This window comes from Macrotis lagotis, chromosome 1, assembly GCF_037893015.1.
Source record: "Macrotis lagotis isolate mMagLag1 chromosome 1, bilby.v1.9.chrom.fasta, whole genome shotgun sequence".
Classification (NCBI taxonomy): domain Eukaryota; kingdom Metazoa; phylum Chordata; class Mammalia; order Peramelemorphia; family Peramelidae; genus Macrotis; species Macrotis lagotis.
The window spans coordinates 652,295,856-652,313,934 of NC_133658.1; the positions used below are offsets into that span (position 1 = coordinate 652,295,856).

General features: G+C 35.4%; 1 long non-coding RNA gene across 1 annotated transcript; it reads right to left on the reverse strand.

Annotated features, from left to right (window-relative positions):
- Positions 1-228: 228 nt before the first annotated feature.
- Positions 229-16,875, reverse strand: LOC141522431 (uncharacterized). The gene is made up of 3 exons (XR_012478213.1): positions 16,709-16,875; positions 14,326-14,408; positions 229-344 (listed from the first exon to the last, which is right to left on the reverse strand). It is a non-coding gene; the product is annotated as an uncharacterized LOC141522431 (long non-coding RNA).
- Between the last annotated feature and the right edge of the window lie 1,204 nt (positions 16,876-18,079).

The window sequence follows — 18,079 nt, forward strand, 5'->3', positions numbered from 1 at the left end:
TTTTGAGAAACTGAGCCACAAAATAAACTCATTCATTATCTTAATAGTTTGTTAATTGTTACTTTTATTACTTTTTCAATTTATACTTTTATTATAAGCACTAAAAACATACCATTAATAAATGCCATTTTATTTACTGTTTGGCTTTGAGACTATGGTGAATTTATACTTTTACATTATAGAATATGAACTAAATGATTTGTCTAGATTATTTTATGAAAAATGTAATGAGGAAAAATGGGACAGTTTTATTTTAACATTACTACATAAAATTTAGGAAGCAAAGTTATTCAATCCGTGCTGAATTCACCCAACTCTCTAGAGTCCACATCTCTTGATATTGTCTGTAAAAGAATGAAAGAATGTATCAGATGTTTTACTAAAATTTAGGATAAAATATTTCTATAACATTTTCCTTATTACTAGTCTAGTAACTACATCCTTAAAAAAGAAAATAAATGAAATGAAGTGTTTCTTATCACAATAAAAATTGAAACTATGAAAAATTTAGAGAATTTGAATACAGCATCAGCACTATAATAAACACAATGACTAAAATAGTGTAAAGAGATATGATAACAAAATGAAACAATATTTTAATTATGATTAAATTATAATACTCAAGCTTGTCTTTAGCCAAGAGTTGAAAAAAATTTCCTTCACTCTCTTTATTAAAGAAGTAGGGTGCTATAGGTTCAGAAGAGTAGACTATCATGTAATATTGCTTCTCTCTATTACCAGTTATAGCTGGTATATTGGCAGGGAAATGGAGAGGAGAAGAAATGCTATCAGGAAAAAATGCCATGTGAAAGCAAAAGGAAATAATTTAAAAAGAAACTCAAAAAGGTAAGGTTGAAAACTGATTTAAGGAGGAGGAAAAGGTCAAAGTGAAAACAAGATTTCAAACATAGTAAACTGAGCAAATGCCAGTCTGTTAATGAAAATAGTAAAGTCAAAAACAGGAGTAATTTCAGTAGGGAAAAAAAAATGTGTGATACTGGACAAGTTGAGTCTGAGCTACCAAGCATCCTAGATTGGTAGTTTTCACAAGGTAGTGAATGGATAAAGTATATTTTTGATGATGGAATTTAATGTTGAAAAATGTTTACATTTGCTTTTGTTTTGTAAAGTTTGATAAATCAATATATTGCTTTTGTTGTTATTTTACTTTCATTTGTGAACATTTTTCTCTATCTTCAATCTAATGTCATCTTTCATAACAGAGAAGAAAACAAATCAGTTCAGTAAAGCAAATCAATATATCAACTGAATCTGACAGTCAACAATGGTGCAATAATCTACACCTAGAGTCCCCAACTTCTGAGGAAAAAAATGAGAGGGAAGTGCATTTAAAATTTTTCTGCTCTGAGACCAAGATCATTATAATTGAAGTGTTCAGTTTCTTTTTATTATTTTTTTCTGTTTACACATCAGCAAAAATTTATTATTCTATTCTGGGTGAGGCATTAGAGACAGAAATGTCAAAGTAAGGTATACCCTGCCCTTGAGGATCTTACATTTTCCTGGAAGAGAGAGATATAACAGTTTCATAGATAAGTAGCTCATATATACATTCATTGCATATTAATACACATAACATGTATCTATAAACATATGTGTATAAACATAAATATTTATATGTATATACATATATGCACACATACACACATGCACACACAATATAAATACAAAATGACTAGGGAAAGCTAATATCCAGAAGAATTATCAAAAGCCTTCTGTAGGAAGCAGATGATAATTCTGTTGCACCTTGAAATCAGCTAGGGTTTCCAAGAGAGGGGAAAGAAAATAATGATGACTTTCTTCCCTCAAAGCCCAAAGAGGAAATGACAGTTGAAGTCATATTCAAAAAACTGGTTAAGGATCAGATGTAGCATATGTACATATTTCAACTTTTTTGTGGATCAGGTCATTCAACAGCACTTGAAGATAATTTATTATGTACCAGTAATGTGTGATGAGCTAAACTTGGTGCTGAGGGAAATACAAGAATAGATAAGACAGAATCTCTGCCCTTATTGAACTTTCAATCAGTTAAAAGGCACATGTAAGAAATGTGTATCTCCAGTATCAGTCAGTGCTTTATATAAACACTTAATTCCCTTAGGAGGTGAAAAACTAATAACTTCTCATCACTTTTCAGTTCTCTTATAACTGTGAAAAGACCTCAGGCACTTCTTCATATCCTAGTTTCTTCAATGTTATTTTTTTATTTTTATATTATTAAGCTTTTCATTCTTCACAAAGTTCTACTGGCATAACTCATCATGGTTTGAAGATTACTGGGGGTTCTTGAAGGGTATGCCAATGGACCATGCACTTTGGTAGTTTCTTTCACAATGGAAAGATTTTAGAGACAGTCCCAGTTACAAACTGTTGGCTAACGAGGACCAGCCTGACTGAATTAAAAGGGACCCATTGCCTTTAAAAATCTGACCATTTAGTGATAGCTTATTTGGACATGTCAACCCACTTCTTTACTCTACAATGATCCTCATTCTTGTATAGTATTCTGCTACTTTTACCATGATAGTGGAGAAGATGAAAAGGAGCAGGGTATGCAAAGAATTGGAAAATGTTTGGAACACCTCTAATAACTCATGGTATCATACATGAGATCCAACAAAGTGGACATGTTCCTGAAGGAATTGAATCATATCAATATTGAATAAAAATGAATGAGAGTTAAGTGGGAGAATGGATCACAGATTTTTCTTTGAAAATACCAAGAAAGGGAAAAATAAATATATATTTGGGCCTGTGATTATTTCTTGTCATAGTGCTTTTGATAGGCATTTATAAATAGGACCAGTATGAAGAAAACAGCACATTATTTTCCAACATAATAGTTAATATTTATATAGCTCTTTAAGATTCACAAAGTGCTTAATATGTGTAATCTCATTTGATTCTCACAACTCTGGTAGGGATGTGATATTATTATCTCCATTTTACAGATGAAAAAGCCAAGTCTGGGAGTACTGAAGTGACATATTCAGATAAGTGACTGAAGCAGAATTTGAACTATCTTCTTTACTCCAAGTCTAGCATTCTAGACATCACTATGCCACCTAACTGCCTTTACCTTTCTTACAGTTGGCAAGATCTTCCATGTCCCTTTTTTCAGATGACATAATGCTGATATCAAAAAGGCCAGAAATATTGCAGGCTTTTAAATGAGGTTCAAAATCAATCAAACAAGCTCAGCCTAACTTGTTCCATAGAGTAAAAATAAACTAACAAGTGGGTGAAAAATGTCAATTGATTATCATATTTATCTATATTCTTATGGAAGAGACAGTATGGTAGTACTGAGAGAGAACTGGAATTGTATTCAGAAAGATCTGAATTTGGTCCTGTTTCTGAAATTACTAAGTGTCAGAATAAGGTGTGTGACTAATTTAGAGTGCTCCAGAAATTTGTGAGACAAAATTACATTATCTTGCTGAATTGGAAGGAGTCTCTAGATCAGGAGATCCAAGATGATTACATATCTGGACTGTTCCACAAGCCCCAACCCCTGCCTAGCTCAATTCTTATGGGAATGTTATAGGATTCTGAATCATGGGATATTCCTGTCTTCAAAGAATGAAAATTGTGGATTACTCAAAGGGTAATGGAGAAGCACATAATGGAATACTTGCTATTAATGAAGAACTACTTGGGAGAAGTGATATAAAAAGAGGATACCATCAGAGAAATGTTTGATTAGAAAAGGAGTTGACTTAGTTGAATAGTGAGAACATGACATAACTGCTGCAAACCCTGTGTGCTCAATGAACATCAATGTAAAATCATGAGAATTACAGAAAGCTCCCTGTATTTTGGGCAGCTATTCCTGGAGAATACAGGATGAAAAGTTGAAAAGTCATGGATGGTTTGCAACATACACGCTTGCAGGGAATATATTGATCAGATTACATTTATTATAGCATCCATGGAATTATTGAGAAAAGAAGCAAAAATGTTTTTGACTTATTTTGTTATACTTTATATATATGTGTGTATGTGTTTATATGTACATATATGTGTATATATATATGTATACTGTAATTTTCACTGGTTATCTAGATTTTGTTTTTTATAAAACAGAAATAAAGTTGATCAGGAAGTTAGATATGCTCTGGTACCTCACTCAGATAGTGTAATGGTCCACTGCCCACATTTCCACAGCTGTGTAAAACACAGTAAAAGAAAACTGTGAAAAACATCCTTAAATGTCCCTATTTACAGGATTTTCAAAGCATGTTTACTTTACTTTTATATTTATTCCAATAGGGAATAAATAACTTTCTGAAACTTCCTATTCCTTAAGCTATTTCACAGTCTTACCCACATGCATGCAATGAGTGTACAACTACCCTTGTATTATGTATTGTGTCTAATGAAATTAGCTTTTTACTTGCCCCCTGGCAATCTTTGGAAATAAGACAATGGTCTCAGTTGTTTATTTCCTGGAGTAATGTTTATGATTAACTAAAAAAAAAGAGAGAAATTCCTTTTCCCTAACTCCTAATTTTTCATAATTCCTTACAATTGTTGAATACCTTATCTTTCTTTAATATATCCCATGCAAGATGCTAACTTCAGTAACATGATTGTACATGTATTTTTGACCACAGAGAATGAACTACCGTACCTAAAGAAGTTAGCCTTGCCAGCAGTAGGAACTATTTCTTTATGGAAAGACTGAAACAGAGCCAGAAAAACCTGGATTCAAGTCTCTCCTATTGATTGTTGGATAAAACATCAGCTGATTTATTTTAGACAACAACCCACCATTTGCCTTAGTGTATGAAGCAACAAATGTTTTCCACATGTGTCTAGAAGACTATTATTAGTATACTCAAGGACTCTATGAAATACTCAGGAAATGTGAGTAACTATATCTTTCCTGATGTTTTGATGCATTGACTGAACATGTGTTCAGTGTAACCTTATTTAAGGACAGTTACCTATGCTGGTGAATTTGTGGGATGGAGTAAGACCCTATGAAGGACTGAATATCCTACTGACCAAGGACTATACTGGCTTTTGACCACAGCTACCTGCTGGATTGTGTGTGTGTGTGTGTGTGTGTGTGTGTGTGTGTGTGTGTGTGTGTGTGTGTGTGTGTATTTTGTTTTGCTTTTAGTCCAGAGAGGCTCATGGTATTTAAACACTAGGTTAAAATTGGATGACAGTCTATTCACTAAATGATAAAATCTTGGGGATTGAACATGGGTGATGAGTTCTTGAAATCATTACGCAAAAACATATTCTAATTGGTAGCAGAGATGTACCTCCGATATAAATCTGAAGAGGGTACTGAATATGTCTCAAAAATATTCAGTGGCAACTTATTTCTTCTGGTATAAAATATAATCATCCTGGTCTAGCCTTTTAAGGTACTCCATAATCAAAGCTACCTTTTTTAGCTTAATTCTCTTTATGTTCTATGTGTCAGCCAACTAGATTGTTTTTTTTCCCCCCTGAACTCAACATTAATTCATGCAGGCTATCCCCTGTGCAAGGGATCTCCTCCCCCTTTCTCTTTCTATCAAAAATGTTCTCTTCCTTCAAGCCTTTTCTCATTGCCTGTTTTCCTCAGTGTTCTTCCCTTCCTCAAATTTCCCTATGCTCTTTTTTTGGGGTTATTGCCTTTGTCCAGAACAAATCCTAACATATTATACACCTTTGTGTGAAAGTTGTAGTTCCCCTGGGTATCATATAATTTCCTTGAGGATAGGAACCATTATTCTTTCATCTTTGAATATCTACTGTATAGATCAGAGCCTTGCACATAGTATATACTTGATTCGGGCTTGCTAATGTAATTTAAATGGAATGCAGGGCTCAAGAGTGATGGATATCAATTAGGAGGAGCAGAAAAGGATCAATTAAATAAGGGGTGCTTTGGGCAGGGGGAAGGCAATCTACAGCAAAAACTTTTTGTTGAGCTTCATGGTAGGATTAGAACTGCTTACTTCCAAATAGATATTTTAAAATAGTCATTCTATGAAGTCTACCACTAGAATTTTTCTCCAGGCCATCAACATCTGAAAGAGGGCATGTTTCCTCTCTACAGTCCTCTGTTGGCCCTGAAATACTTGCCATGACAATTCAACCAAAATTTGTTGCTCACAAGTCTTCTCTCATAGTTCACATTCTGGCATTAATCTACACTAGTATGATGACCCCCAACCAAGGTGGATTATCCACATTGTCTTGGATACCTAAAATGTCTAGGGTCAGAGGCAATAAAGGCACACTTGGCAACCTTAGGGATTCTTATCCTTTCTGTTCCCTTCACCACTCTGGAAGTTCTAGGTATGACTTTCAGCTAGGTCCAGGACTCTAGAAGAATGGCAAGTGAGACAGCTATTTTTCAGAGAGAGAAACTTCATCAAAGTTCTAATAGTTCAGTATTTTCTTGAAACAGGCAAATCCATCCAGACATCCTTCTTTTCAGAACTCAGTGCTGCCTCTTTTTTAAACCAAAAATAATACCTTGTGATTGGAAACATTTCAATAACATTATTTGTGCATTTTATTGAAGCCAAGGTTACAATTAATCGCGTCACCAGGAATTTCAGACATTTAAACACAGTCTTTATTCTTCCAGAGCCAACCACATCCCTGGGCAATTATTCATCTATCAAAATGCCTTCAAACCAAGCCCTAAACCAGAGTTGGGATGTTTATTGTTGGTGGTCCTACTCACAATAGACTCTTGAAAAGTACCACGAATACCAGGCAACCTGAACCTGAAACTCGGGAAAGGGCTCCAGGGAGCTCTTCCTCCCCTACGATCATGTAGTAATTTGCTACCTGACTTGTGCCTTCTACTACTAGTCACTGCCAATTTGGTTAGGTCACGCTGTCTCCCTGTCTGATGATTTTGAGCATTTAACAGAAAAGGGCAGAGTTTCCTCTCCCTCAGAATCAATTCCCCTCTGTCATATGATTCCTTTAGGGTTTCCATTTCAGTAAGCTTCTGAAAGAGAGAGACAGAGAAACAGAAGTGAAGGTGATGAGGAAAGGGAGAAAAAGGGATAAGGGGGAGAGAGAGAGAGAGAGAGAGAGAGAGAGAGAGAGAGAGAGAGAGAGAGAGAGAGAGAGAGAGAGAGAGAATCAGAGGGTCAGAGAGACAGAGAGAAGCAGAGAAAGTGACATGCACTAAAGGAGAGAGTCAGAAAAAAGCAAGATTTAGAGAGAAGAGGTATGAAGGGAGAGAATAGAGATTGAAAAGGAAAGAGAACAGAAATGACAAGAAATGAAATAAAAGAGAGAGTGAGAAAAGGTGAGAGGACAAAAGAGAGAAGAAGAGGATAAGGGAGGAAAGCAGAGGGAGAGGACAGAAAGAGAGATAGAGATAGAGAAAGATAGAGAAATAATGCAATATCTGTGGAATAGAAATCAATAAAAACAAATATGGAAGAAATGTTTACTTTTAAAATATTCAAAGTTCACTTTGTTATGCTTGAAATTTCTTTATTTCTTTTTAATTGTAAGGAATTATAAATTCTTCATCTAAGGTGGAAAAGGGACTGATGGTACATAGGTTTAAATGAGAACAGGAGAAGGGTTTCCATCTTTGAAGCAAGCTTGCCTTTGCCCTTCATTTGAGGGAAGTGAGCAGGTATGGATAATAACTTTTAAACTGTCCACAAATACATTTCCTTTTTAAAATGGGAACTTGTGTTATTATCTCCATCAGTCTGAAGAGGCTGATTATTTCCTGATCCCTTTGAACCATTTCTTTCTGCCTCTTCTCAATGGAAAAACAACTTATTGTTTGTTTCTACAAGTTAAAACTACTGATATCGTTTTGCCCCACTCCCTGAGGACACTTGATCAGTACTATTGTAGAATTCATTCATTTATTATATATGTTTTCTTAGTTCCTTATTACCTTGGTTAACGTCTAAGTAAGTGGTTCCTTCCTTGGTCAAGTTTCTACTTACTATATTTACAGCAGTTTATTATTATTATTATTATTATTATTATTATTATTATTATAATCACTTTAAGTTTTTCAAAGTATTTTGAAAATATTATCCTTACAACAGCATCTGGGAAATAGATGTATGATCACCCTCATTTTATAGAGGAGGAAACTGAGGCAGACAGGTTAAATGATGTGCCCAGGGTCACATTGTTAATGAGTGTCTGGGCAGGATTTTAACTTTTCTGATTCTATGGCCAGTGTTCTTTCTACTATACCAATAAGCAGGATTCCAGAGGACTTAGGTGACTTACAATAAATGGCAGAGTTGAGATTCAAATTTAGGCCTTCTCACTCCAAATCCAGGATTTCCATCAGGTTTTGTTGCCTTTTAATTTTCTCAGCTGTGTATATAGAGAATAATACTACTTGGACTATAGTACCTATCTCAGACAGGTTATGAGGAGAAACTATTTTTTTTATCTGGAATTATTGAGAAATCTTTCTCATCCTTAATGGACTATTTCAGATGCCATTTCCTTTCTACCCTCCATCCCATTCCTGTCTCCCATCTACTCTCCATTTCTGCCTTTAATCTCTCTGAACAAATTTGCATTATGATTATCCAGGCCCCTGTTTTATTATTTGGCTTCCTCTTCAAACCAACGTTCTCACATCCTCTCAACTAAGGACCTTGTAGACCTTATAGAATATTTTTCACTGAGTAAAGTGAGGTCATTTGCCATCAGCTACTTCTCCCTTTTTATTCATTTCACATCACTCAGAGGCCTCCCCAAACTTTCTCTTCTTTCAGGGAAGAGGTGAACTCTTTCCTTGCCATGGTCATCTTTCTTCCAAGTCTTCTCCAGCATATTGCAGCTCTTCCTCATTATTACATGTACTATTTTACCATCAACCTCTCCTTATCTTCAGATTCCTTTCCTCCTGCCAACAAACAAATCCAAACCTCTTTTATCCCTCACTAATTATCCCTTGACAACCATCTCTGCTAGCTACTGTCTATATCTCTCCTCTTCAAACTCTTGAGTGCCTCCACTTCAACTCTTTTCTTTCCTTTTTTTAAGGTTTTTGTAAGGCAATGGGGTTAAGTGGCTTTTCCAAGGTCACACAGCTAGATGTCTGAGGTTGGATTTGAACTTAGATTCTCCTGACTCCAGGGCTGGTGCTCTATCCACTGCACTACCTAGCTGCCCATTCTTCATCTCTTTTTCAGTAATGATTTGTATCCCCCAGGACATAGCACTGATTTTGTACAAAGCAAGTACTTAATAAATGTTTTATTTATTCAAATGGAGAAAGTCATGAAATTGCTAACTGTGTTTGCTACTATTTTATGTTGCATAATCTTAACTGGTACCTCCCTGGAACAAGACAAATCTTTTACACCTCCCTAATTAATTCACTATCCCACACACCACAGTGGCTTTTTTAAGCTTCATCCAACCTTCTCTGACTACTCTTGCCTCACTTATTAACTGAGAACTTCATCTCATATTTCACTGAAAATATAGGTGTGAGTTTCCTCTTCTTTCCTCACCATTCAGGCAACTTCACAATCTACTTCATTTCCCTGTTCCACATGAAGAGACAGGTCTTCTTGCCAAAACAAAACCTCAACAAACATAGCTGGCCATGTTCTATCCCATCTTCTCCAGAATTTTGCTCCTACTCTCTCCCATTCTTTCACATACCTTTAATCTCTTCTCACCTACTTCTTATTTCCCTACTGTCTACAAATACACTTCTTTCTTTCTCATCTTCAATAAAATCCTTACTTGATCTCACTACCCCCAACTGGCAATATCTCTCCTCCCTTCTGTGGCTAAACTTCTTGATAAAACTGTCGACAATTGATGTCTTTAACTTCTTTCCCTCTCCCTCTTTTCATAACTCTATAGTTTGACTTCTGAACTTATCATTAAACTGATAACATTCTCTTTGGTATTCCTTTCTCCCTAAGTTTTTGTGATATGACTGGTTCTCCTCTTACCTATCTTGTCACTCCTCAGTCTTCTTTGATGAATCTTTATCCAGGACAGTTTCACTGAGGATATTCCCCCAGGTTCTGTCCTGGGCCCTCATCTTTTCTCCTTCTATATTATTTACCTTGATGATCTCATTACCTCTCATAAATTTAGTTTTCACCTTTCTGCAAGTGATTCTTAGATTTACTTAATCAACCCTAACTTCCTAACTGACTTCCATTCTGAATGACATTCCATTTTTCTACTTGAATTAGACATACACTTAAAATGCCAAAACTGAACTTATTATCTTTCCCCTGAAATATTCTTTTCACCATCCTAGTTACTCACTCTTGCATCTTAGGTATCAAACTCAATACACTGCTTTCAATTCCCTTATCCAAACTGTTGCCCAGTCCTCCCTTCATAACATCTCACTATCAGTCTCCTTCCCTTTTCCAATTCTGCTACTATTCTTAGGCAGGCTTTATAAAATGACATGTAGGGTATTCCCTTAACCAGATGGCAAGTACTCCTGATTATTATTCTAACTGTCTAACAGTTTCTTCTAGTATTTGCTAGTTCTTTTTCTATTAATCCTAGGCATCTCCCAAGCTGTTTTCCTGAACCATTTTCTCTCTCTCTCTTGTTAGCCATGATTCTCATGAATTCCATTGTCATCGTTGTGCAATCCATATAACCTGTTTCTTTCTGTAGCTATCTTTCAACACCAACAGCTTCCTTTTGGGTGTCTCAAACGAAATCTTAAAAACAGAACTCATACTTTCCCTCTAAACCCTCCCCTTTTTTGAGCTTCCATATTACAGTGGAGCTACAACCATCTTCCCAGTGGCAAGTCCTGCAAACTCAATATCAGTCTTGACTTCTTCACATATTCATGACTTCTCATATATCCAGGTCATTGTTTCATTTTTGTCATTTCTAGTTATATAACATCTTTTGTACAGCAAAATTCCAATTAGTGGGGATAATAAATTCCATGAAGTAATGTTATTATATAAATATGCAACATTTGAAGTTATATGTAAAATGTGGCATTGATTTTAGCCCAGTGTAAATATGAAATGAAAAGAATTATGTTTTGACAATTGATGTAATATTAGAGCAAAGAATAAGAAAATATACTTTTCATTCAAGTTCATTAGAATGTAATGCAGTAGTAATGGAAAGGAAAATTTAAAAAATAATATATATATATATATATATATATATATCAAACCTAAAAGATAAACCTGCACTAATGAAATGATAAAATATTATTGTCATTTAAAATATTTTATCACTGGAGACTAAATTTATCTTTTCTTTTTTCAAATTTTCATAAATATGATCATAGATACAGAGATATCTATATCTTGGCTAGTTTGCATGCTCACATTCTTACAAAATAAACCAAATACATTTGGATGACCTGGGGAATTATCTAAAAATCAGAAATGATACAACTGTCCTTACTTTATTTGTAAATGGGTTAAAATAACTTGAAGATCAATTTATAAAAATGTTCATCCATGATCTTTTATTTGATCATCAAAAAACAGGAAAAGATCTATGGTGGTTGTCTGCCAGGGCTTGAGTATTTTGAAATAAAAAAATAAACATTGGTTTTAGAATAAAATCCCCTTCTTCATTATTTCCTAATAAAAAGTGTTAAATGTTCCAAGTTGTTGTTCAGTCATATATGACTCATTGTGACCCCATTTGGGGTTTTCTTGGCAAAGATACCGTGTGTTTCAAAGAATGATAAAACTTTCCATTTCTATAAGCAGTTGCCTTGTACTCTTTCAGCAAGTTCTAGTCTTGGGTCAAGTTCACAAGCTTAGAGGTTTTGTTTTGCTTTGTAAAGGGTTTTTTTTTAATAACTTCACAAAGATATTTCCAGTTCCAGCCCAATCAATGGCTATTGGTTTTAAGGAAGCCTTTTTATTGATGCAATGTTTACAATGAGGAATTCCCCCTAAAATATTCTATATAATTCCAGTGGAGAACAGAGAATGCTGTTACATTTTTGTTCCCGGTTTGAGGGGATGCTGATTTTGGGTAGTCTTTCGCAAAGGAAAAATTTAGTCTTGATGCAGGAAAACTTCCAAACAATTGCAGTTATATGTTTTAAAAAACTGAATTGGCTGCCTTAAGGATTAGTAGGTTCCCTCTCATTAAAGTTCTCTAAATAGAGGGTTATGTACTTTTGAGATATGTTATAGGAGGAGTTATTTTTCTAATATATGCCATATTTTTCATAGGTAGAGCTACTTAGGCCCCTTCTAAATATGTCTCTTGGCATCTTGCCAAGAGACCCCACAACCTGCCTCCAGATCCTAGACACTGAGGTCACTCTAGATTCTTCCTCTATTTTTTCACTTGTAAAATGGGTATTATAGTACCTGTCCATTTAATTAGTAAAATTGCTGTATGCATGTCAGATGTGGAAGTGATTTTAAAAAAAGAACTATATGAATAATCTGTATTTTGAAATCAATTTCCTTTAAACTCTATAATAGAATGACGGCTTTAAATAAAAATGTCTAAATATCCATGTTTAGTTTCCTTTTTTTTCTCTTTTTTTTATTCAAGGATAGCAATTCCTGTTTACAAGGAACTAACCTTCTAATGGAGGAGATAGAAACATATACAAGTGTATACCAAATAAATACACGGAGAATAAATACTTATAGTTACAAAGTAATGAAATACAAAGTGGTTTGAAATAATTGAGAAAATGAAATACAACCCATCTGTTATCCATGAAAGTACAAGTATAGTCAGTATTGTTTCTCAAAAGACTAGTTTTAAAATTTTGTCGCAGTTTGTCTCAGAAATATATTGAAAATAGAATTTTATATGGTTATGATATTTCAAAACATAAATATTCTGATGGATTTCTCTGAGGTCATTTCACACTATTTTTCTCTATCTCCTTGATAGCAATTCTAAGTAGATTTAATATCTGCTGAATATGAAATTTTCCAGGATCTATTCACTTCTGTCTTAATTCTCTGGTGCATATCATATGCAGATTGATTGCCTTACCATTTTCTCATTTCTTACCATTTTCTCCAGAGAAACTCTGGAGACACCAAATTAACCTGAGAAGATCTAGCTAGGTCTCCCATGAGACTTTGGTCCAGTCTCTTTTTTGAGGGTTCATGATCCTTCATCATCTGCTACCAACAGCTGAGCTTGTTGGATATTCAGTGAAAATAATTATAGTACTCTTTGGGGTCTTCTGGAGGGTCCCTGAAGATGGGCACTGAATAAGCTTCTTTAATAAGAAAGCAGTGCTCAATCTAGTTGGACATTCTTTGGTTCCAGATTGCAGGTTCTAGAAGATCAGGAGTAACCTCCCTGAACACAATGTTTATTGAAGAGATTGGCATTAATGCTTTCTGAAGCTTGTGTACATTTGGGATCTAGGGATTTTCTGTGGCATATTCTGCCCCAAGAAGTATTTTAGCTTTGGGAAAGTAAAAGCAGTGACAGAGTGCATAAGGTGGGCAAGATCCTGCAGGTCTGCTCTTTTCCACTATTCCAAATCCCCAGTCCTCACTGCTAGCTCCATCTCCAATTGCAGTCTTCATTTTTTTTTTTCAGTTACAACCAAGGGATTGAAGAATGAGGAGAAAATGATCCTACCTTCACTCAAAAATCAGTTTTGTGAGTCTAGAAGGTAAGTAGGCCTTTGTGAGTATTTTTGTTTTCCCACCCCACCTGGAAGTGTACCCTACAGAATGATTTTTTCCCATGAATTCTGAATAATTATTTCTGTTACTGTCTCTTATTTTCTTCACCTCCATGTCTTTTTTTTCCCTTTTCCCCTTCCCCAATCTCTCTGTTTTTGTCCACAGCCCCCACCCCTTAAGGGTTCCCTTCTCCCTTACCACTATATCTATATACTTTTTTCTTCTAATATAGAATAACAGTGCCTATGCATTATAATCTCAGCTGGTTGACAATTCATAATTCTTTTAGATTGTTCTTTCTCCTCCCCCAAACTTACTCTATGGCATTATTTCAGACTAATCCTTTTCATATTTGGAGTGAAATTATATAGATAAGTAGATAAAATATTTAAATATCTATTCTTTCCCAGGTATTGTTTGCATAACAATGTTTTATCAAGCATGTAGGCATAAATACTAGCTAAAAGAAAGACAGTACCTCCCCTCAAGGAACTTACATTCTAAAGAAAGAAGAAAACAAATTAAAGTAGTTGGAAGGAGAAAGAGAAAGTCTCCAAAGGAGCAAGGTGGAACATTAGTCCTGGAAGGGGAAAGGGGTGGGGGCAGCTGACTGAAGTTAGAAATGAGCATGACTGGCATGAAATCTACCTCATATGAAGGTTGAGGGGTCAGTGGTAGCAGGGGCAGTACTCACCAGCTGAGGGTTGTTGAGGCAGAGGTGGAAAAGTAGCTCTGGGAGTCAAACAATTCATGAACTAGGAAACAAACTTCTTCAATCTATGGGAGGAAGTGTGAATAGAGTAGCTGCTGAACAAATATAGAGCCAATGGGTAAATAACTTCAGAGATGTTTTTCATAGCTCTTGAGAAGAATGCAGGGTCTCAAAATGGATGCCATAAGGAGGATTTGGACCACTGACCAAGATCTGTATCTTGGTTTTTTAGGACAGCCTGGCCTCTATGGTACCAACAATTAAAGGCAATCACTCAAAGTGACTTGCCCCTGGTCCTGCTGGGCTACTTGTGCCCCACAACTTTTGTGGTTTTGAGCTACAGATGTCCTATTTGTTGTGAAGCCTAGAACTAGTCTACAACGATGCTGACAACCTCTTTCAGATCTAATGTTTTAAGTCTACTTGCAATAGGATAATAATTTGAAAATCTCTGCAAAATTGAGGAGCAGGCACCCAAAAGAATGACTTCCAATGGATTATAATAATGTATAATATGTAATAATATATATATATATGTATATATATATATATATATATATATATATATGTAATGTATAATACCTTCGGTTCATTTCACAGTGAAGCCAGGGTTGTGACCTGTGCAATAACCACAGAGTCCTAGAATTCAAAAGCAAGAAGGGACCTTGGATATTAATTTAGTTAGATGTCAGTCTAGAAGCTAAAATCCATATGAGTGATTGATTCAGCTACTTCTATGACATATTTTGCCCCCTTTGATGCATCTCAGGTGCACTTTGAATATTAAGGGGAAAAATCCCTCTTTAAAATGGGTTCTTTATGGTAAACAAGTGACAAAGAGAAGGAAGGCTAATCTGAAGAGCTTCCTTGTATACTCCTAGCAGAAAGTGTCTCCATAGCATGTCATCCAAGAAATCCTCCAAATTGCAATATTGAAACCCACAGCTCTGCAATACATGCCCCAATGCTATGGGCTTGAAGCATACCAGACTGTGAATTTGAAGCATAGAGTTTAAATCTCTGTTTGATGACTAACAGTGTCATGGAGAAGTATCCTTTCAACAATTCCAAAAACTTATCAAATTCCTTAGTCATTCGTGAAACAGGAGCAGTGATAGATCTTACCCTGATGGATATGTGGGTCCTACAAATATTCTAGAACAGAGCTTGTTCTTTCTTAGAGACCTCTATCTTGCTTATTTCAAAACAGAACCAAAGTTCCTGTGTATAAGAATTTTAGGTAGCTGGCAATTTATATCTCTTCATTATATTTCCAAAACAGCAATTTTTATCACATAAGGTACATTGTGATTCCTGACTGGAGATTATTATATTCAACTGCCTTTTCTTCAGCAGGTGACATAGCCTGAATGCTTATACATGTCTTGTGAGAAGCTTCTATTCATTTTAACTAAGGGGAAACAGAAAACAATTAAGAAGCAATTGACGTGTACCACTAGGAACCAGGGTTCATTAGAACAATTTAACTGTAGGAACTAGATTAATCTCCCAGGATTGTGAAATTTATGACTTGAAGTGACTTGACTAATCCTTTGCTCTAAACTGATAACTGCTATCTTACTAGCTGTGTGGCTCTGGGAAAGTCACATAGCTCTGATTTTGAAAGAAAAGAAAGAAAGAAAGTAAGAAAGAAAGAAAGAAAGAAAGAAAGAAAGAGAGAAAGGAAGGAAGGAAGGAAGGAAAGAAGGAAGGAAGGAAGAGAGAAAGAGATAAAGAAATAAAGAAAGAAAGAAAATAAGAAAGAAAAAAGAAAGAAAGGAAGGAAGGAAGGAAGAAAGAAAATAAAGAAGGAAGGAAGGAAGAGGGAGGGAGGGAGGGAAGGAAGGAAGAGACAAAGAGAAAGAAAGAAAGAGAAAGAAAGAAAGAAAGAAAGAAAGAAAGAAGCTGATAGCCAAGTTGAAGTTTTTTGCACAAAGAACAAAAGTAATAAATAGCAGAAATTTTACCAGACTTTTACTAGTTTTCCCCTAGTGCTGGAAATGTGATACCCCCTCTTCATCCTTAATCTTTTTCACCTTTAATAAAAAGTTTTGTGACTCTCATTATCCTAGTACTTTTTGTACTCTAACTACCCTTAAAATGCTATGACATTAGAGAAAGTTACTTCTGGGCTTCAGTTTCCTCATTCATAAATTGAGGACATTTATTTTGGGGTAGGGGAAAAAAAGAAAGACAGATGGCAACATGGCTAGAGTAAATGACCATCTTCCATAGTAATTTTAATTATTTATGTGTGTTTAAATGTAGTTCAACATCGACCTCTACTTATACACATATGTGTGTGAATATATATACATATATATACATTTATATTATAAATACACATTCACATATATGCACTTACCAAGGCTTCATGAGGTGCTGAGATTTGTTAGTGTAAGATGCAGATCACCCTCTACAGATTCAAATCACAATCCCTACCCTTTCACAGACAGTTTCAAGAATTGTTTTGACCAATAATATTCATCCCTTTGTGGGCAACATTATGGGAATGAACTTCCCAAAAGTAAGCTATGACCACCCTCAGATAATAGTGCTTCATTGTCTGGAGCCTTTATGACTTCAAAGGATGTGTCAGAGTTTGAGGTTTACTGACTTTGCTGTCAATAATAAAATGTCATTCCTATGTCATGAGCACTTAGTGGAGGGTATACACTAGAGACCTTCAGTGAGGCATGGGAGAAAGGTGGTCTTGACTCTCTCCTCCCTCCAATGCCGTAGCTATGTGATCAAGGGCATACACCCCCTCTCAGTGCTCGTACAGCAGCACTGTGAGTCTCTAAATTATTGAGAATTGCTGACCTGGATCAGCAGAGGGAATTTGCCCATTAGAAGTTCCTAACAGCTATGAAACAGCAGTTCCTAAATGAAAATAGAAATTTTCAAAATAGACTTAGAGCTAGGAGGGACTTTAGAAGCTACTTAGTCCCCCCCCCCATTTTGTTAATGCAGAAATAAGCTCGGAGAGGTTGTGACTTCTCTATGCTCAGGCAGACAGTATATAGAAAAGGTAAGCTCTGAACCTAAGTCTTGTGGTCCTGGGACTCATCTTTCTGAATTCAAATTTGACCTCAGACACTTATTATCTGGTTGATCCTGGGAAAGTCACTTAACCCTGTTTGTCTCAGTTTCCTCAACTGTAAAATGAGCTGGAGAAGGAAATGATAAACCATTTCAAAATCGTTGCCAAGAAAAGCCCATGTGGGGCCACAGAGACATGACTGAAATGTCTGAACAACTTTCTGACTCCAAGTCTCCTTTAAGCACTACACTAGATTTCCATTTTTTACATGTCTTCTAAGTAGGCATTTTGCTTTTCATATAAAAAAATAGCCTGACTAAGTGTGAGGAGTCTACCACTAGTTTAGCTGCTGGGTGCTACGTTAGCCATGATAGCCATGATCCTCAGTTTATGAAAGTATAGATAAGCATCAATCTGCATGGTTGTGAAGCCACTGTGAAAGATATACTATACTGAGGATAGATATGAGTACATATCATATATCTATACATTTATAAATTTCATTATACAAAGGAGATTTATATTCTTTTATGAATTTCAAATTTTAAATAATACTTTTAGTTTTACAAACCACTCTCTGTACAATAAGCAGTGGTACAACAGAGTCAGAGACCTGATGCTTACACTGTGATGTTGGGCAAGTGATTTTATCCCCCTAAACTTGACTTTGCTAATTAGAAAAATAAGAGGTTT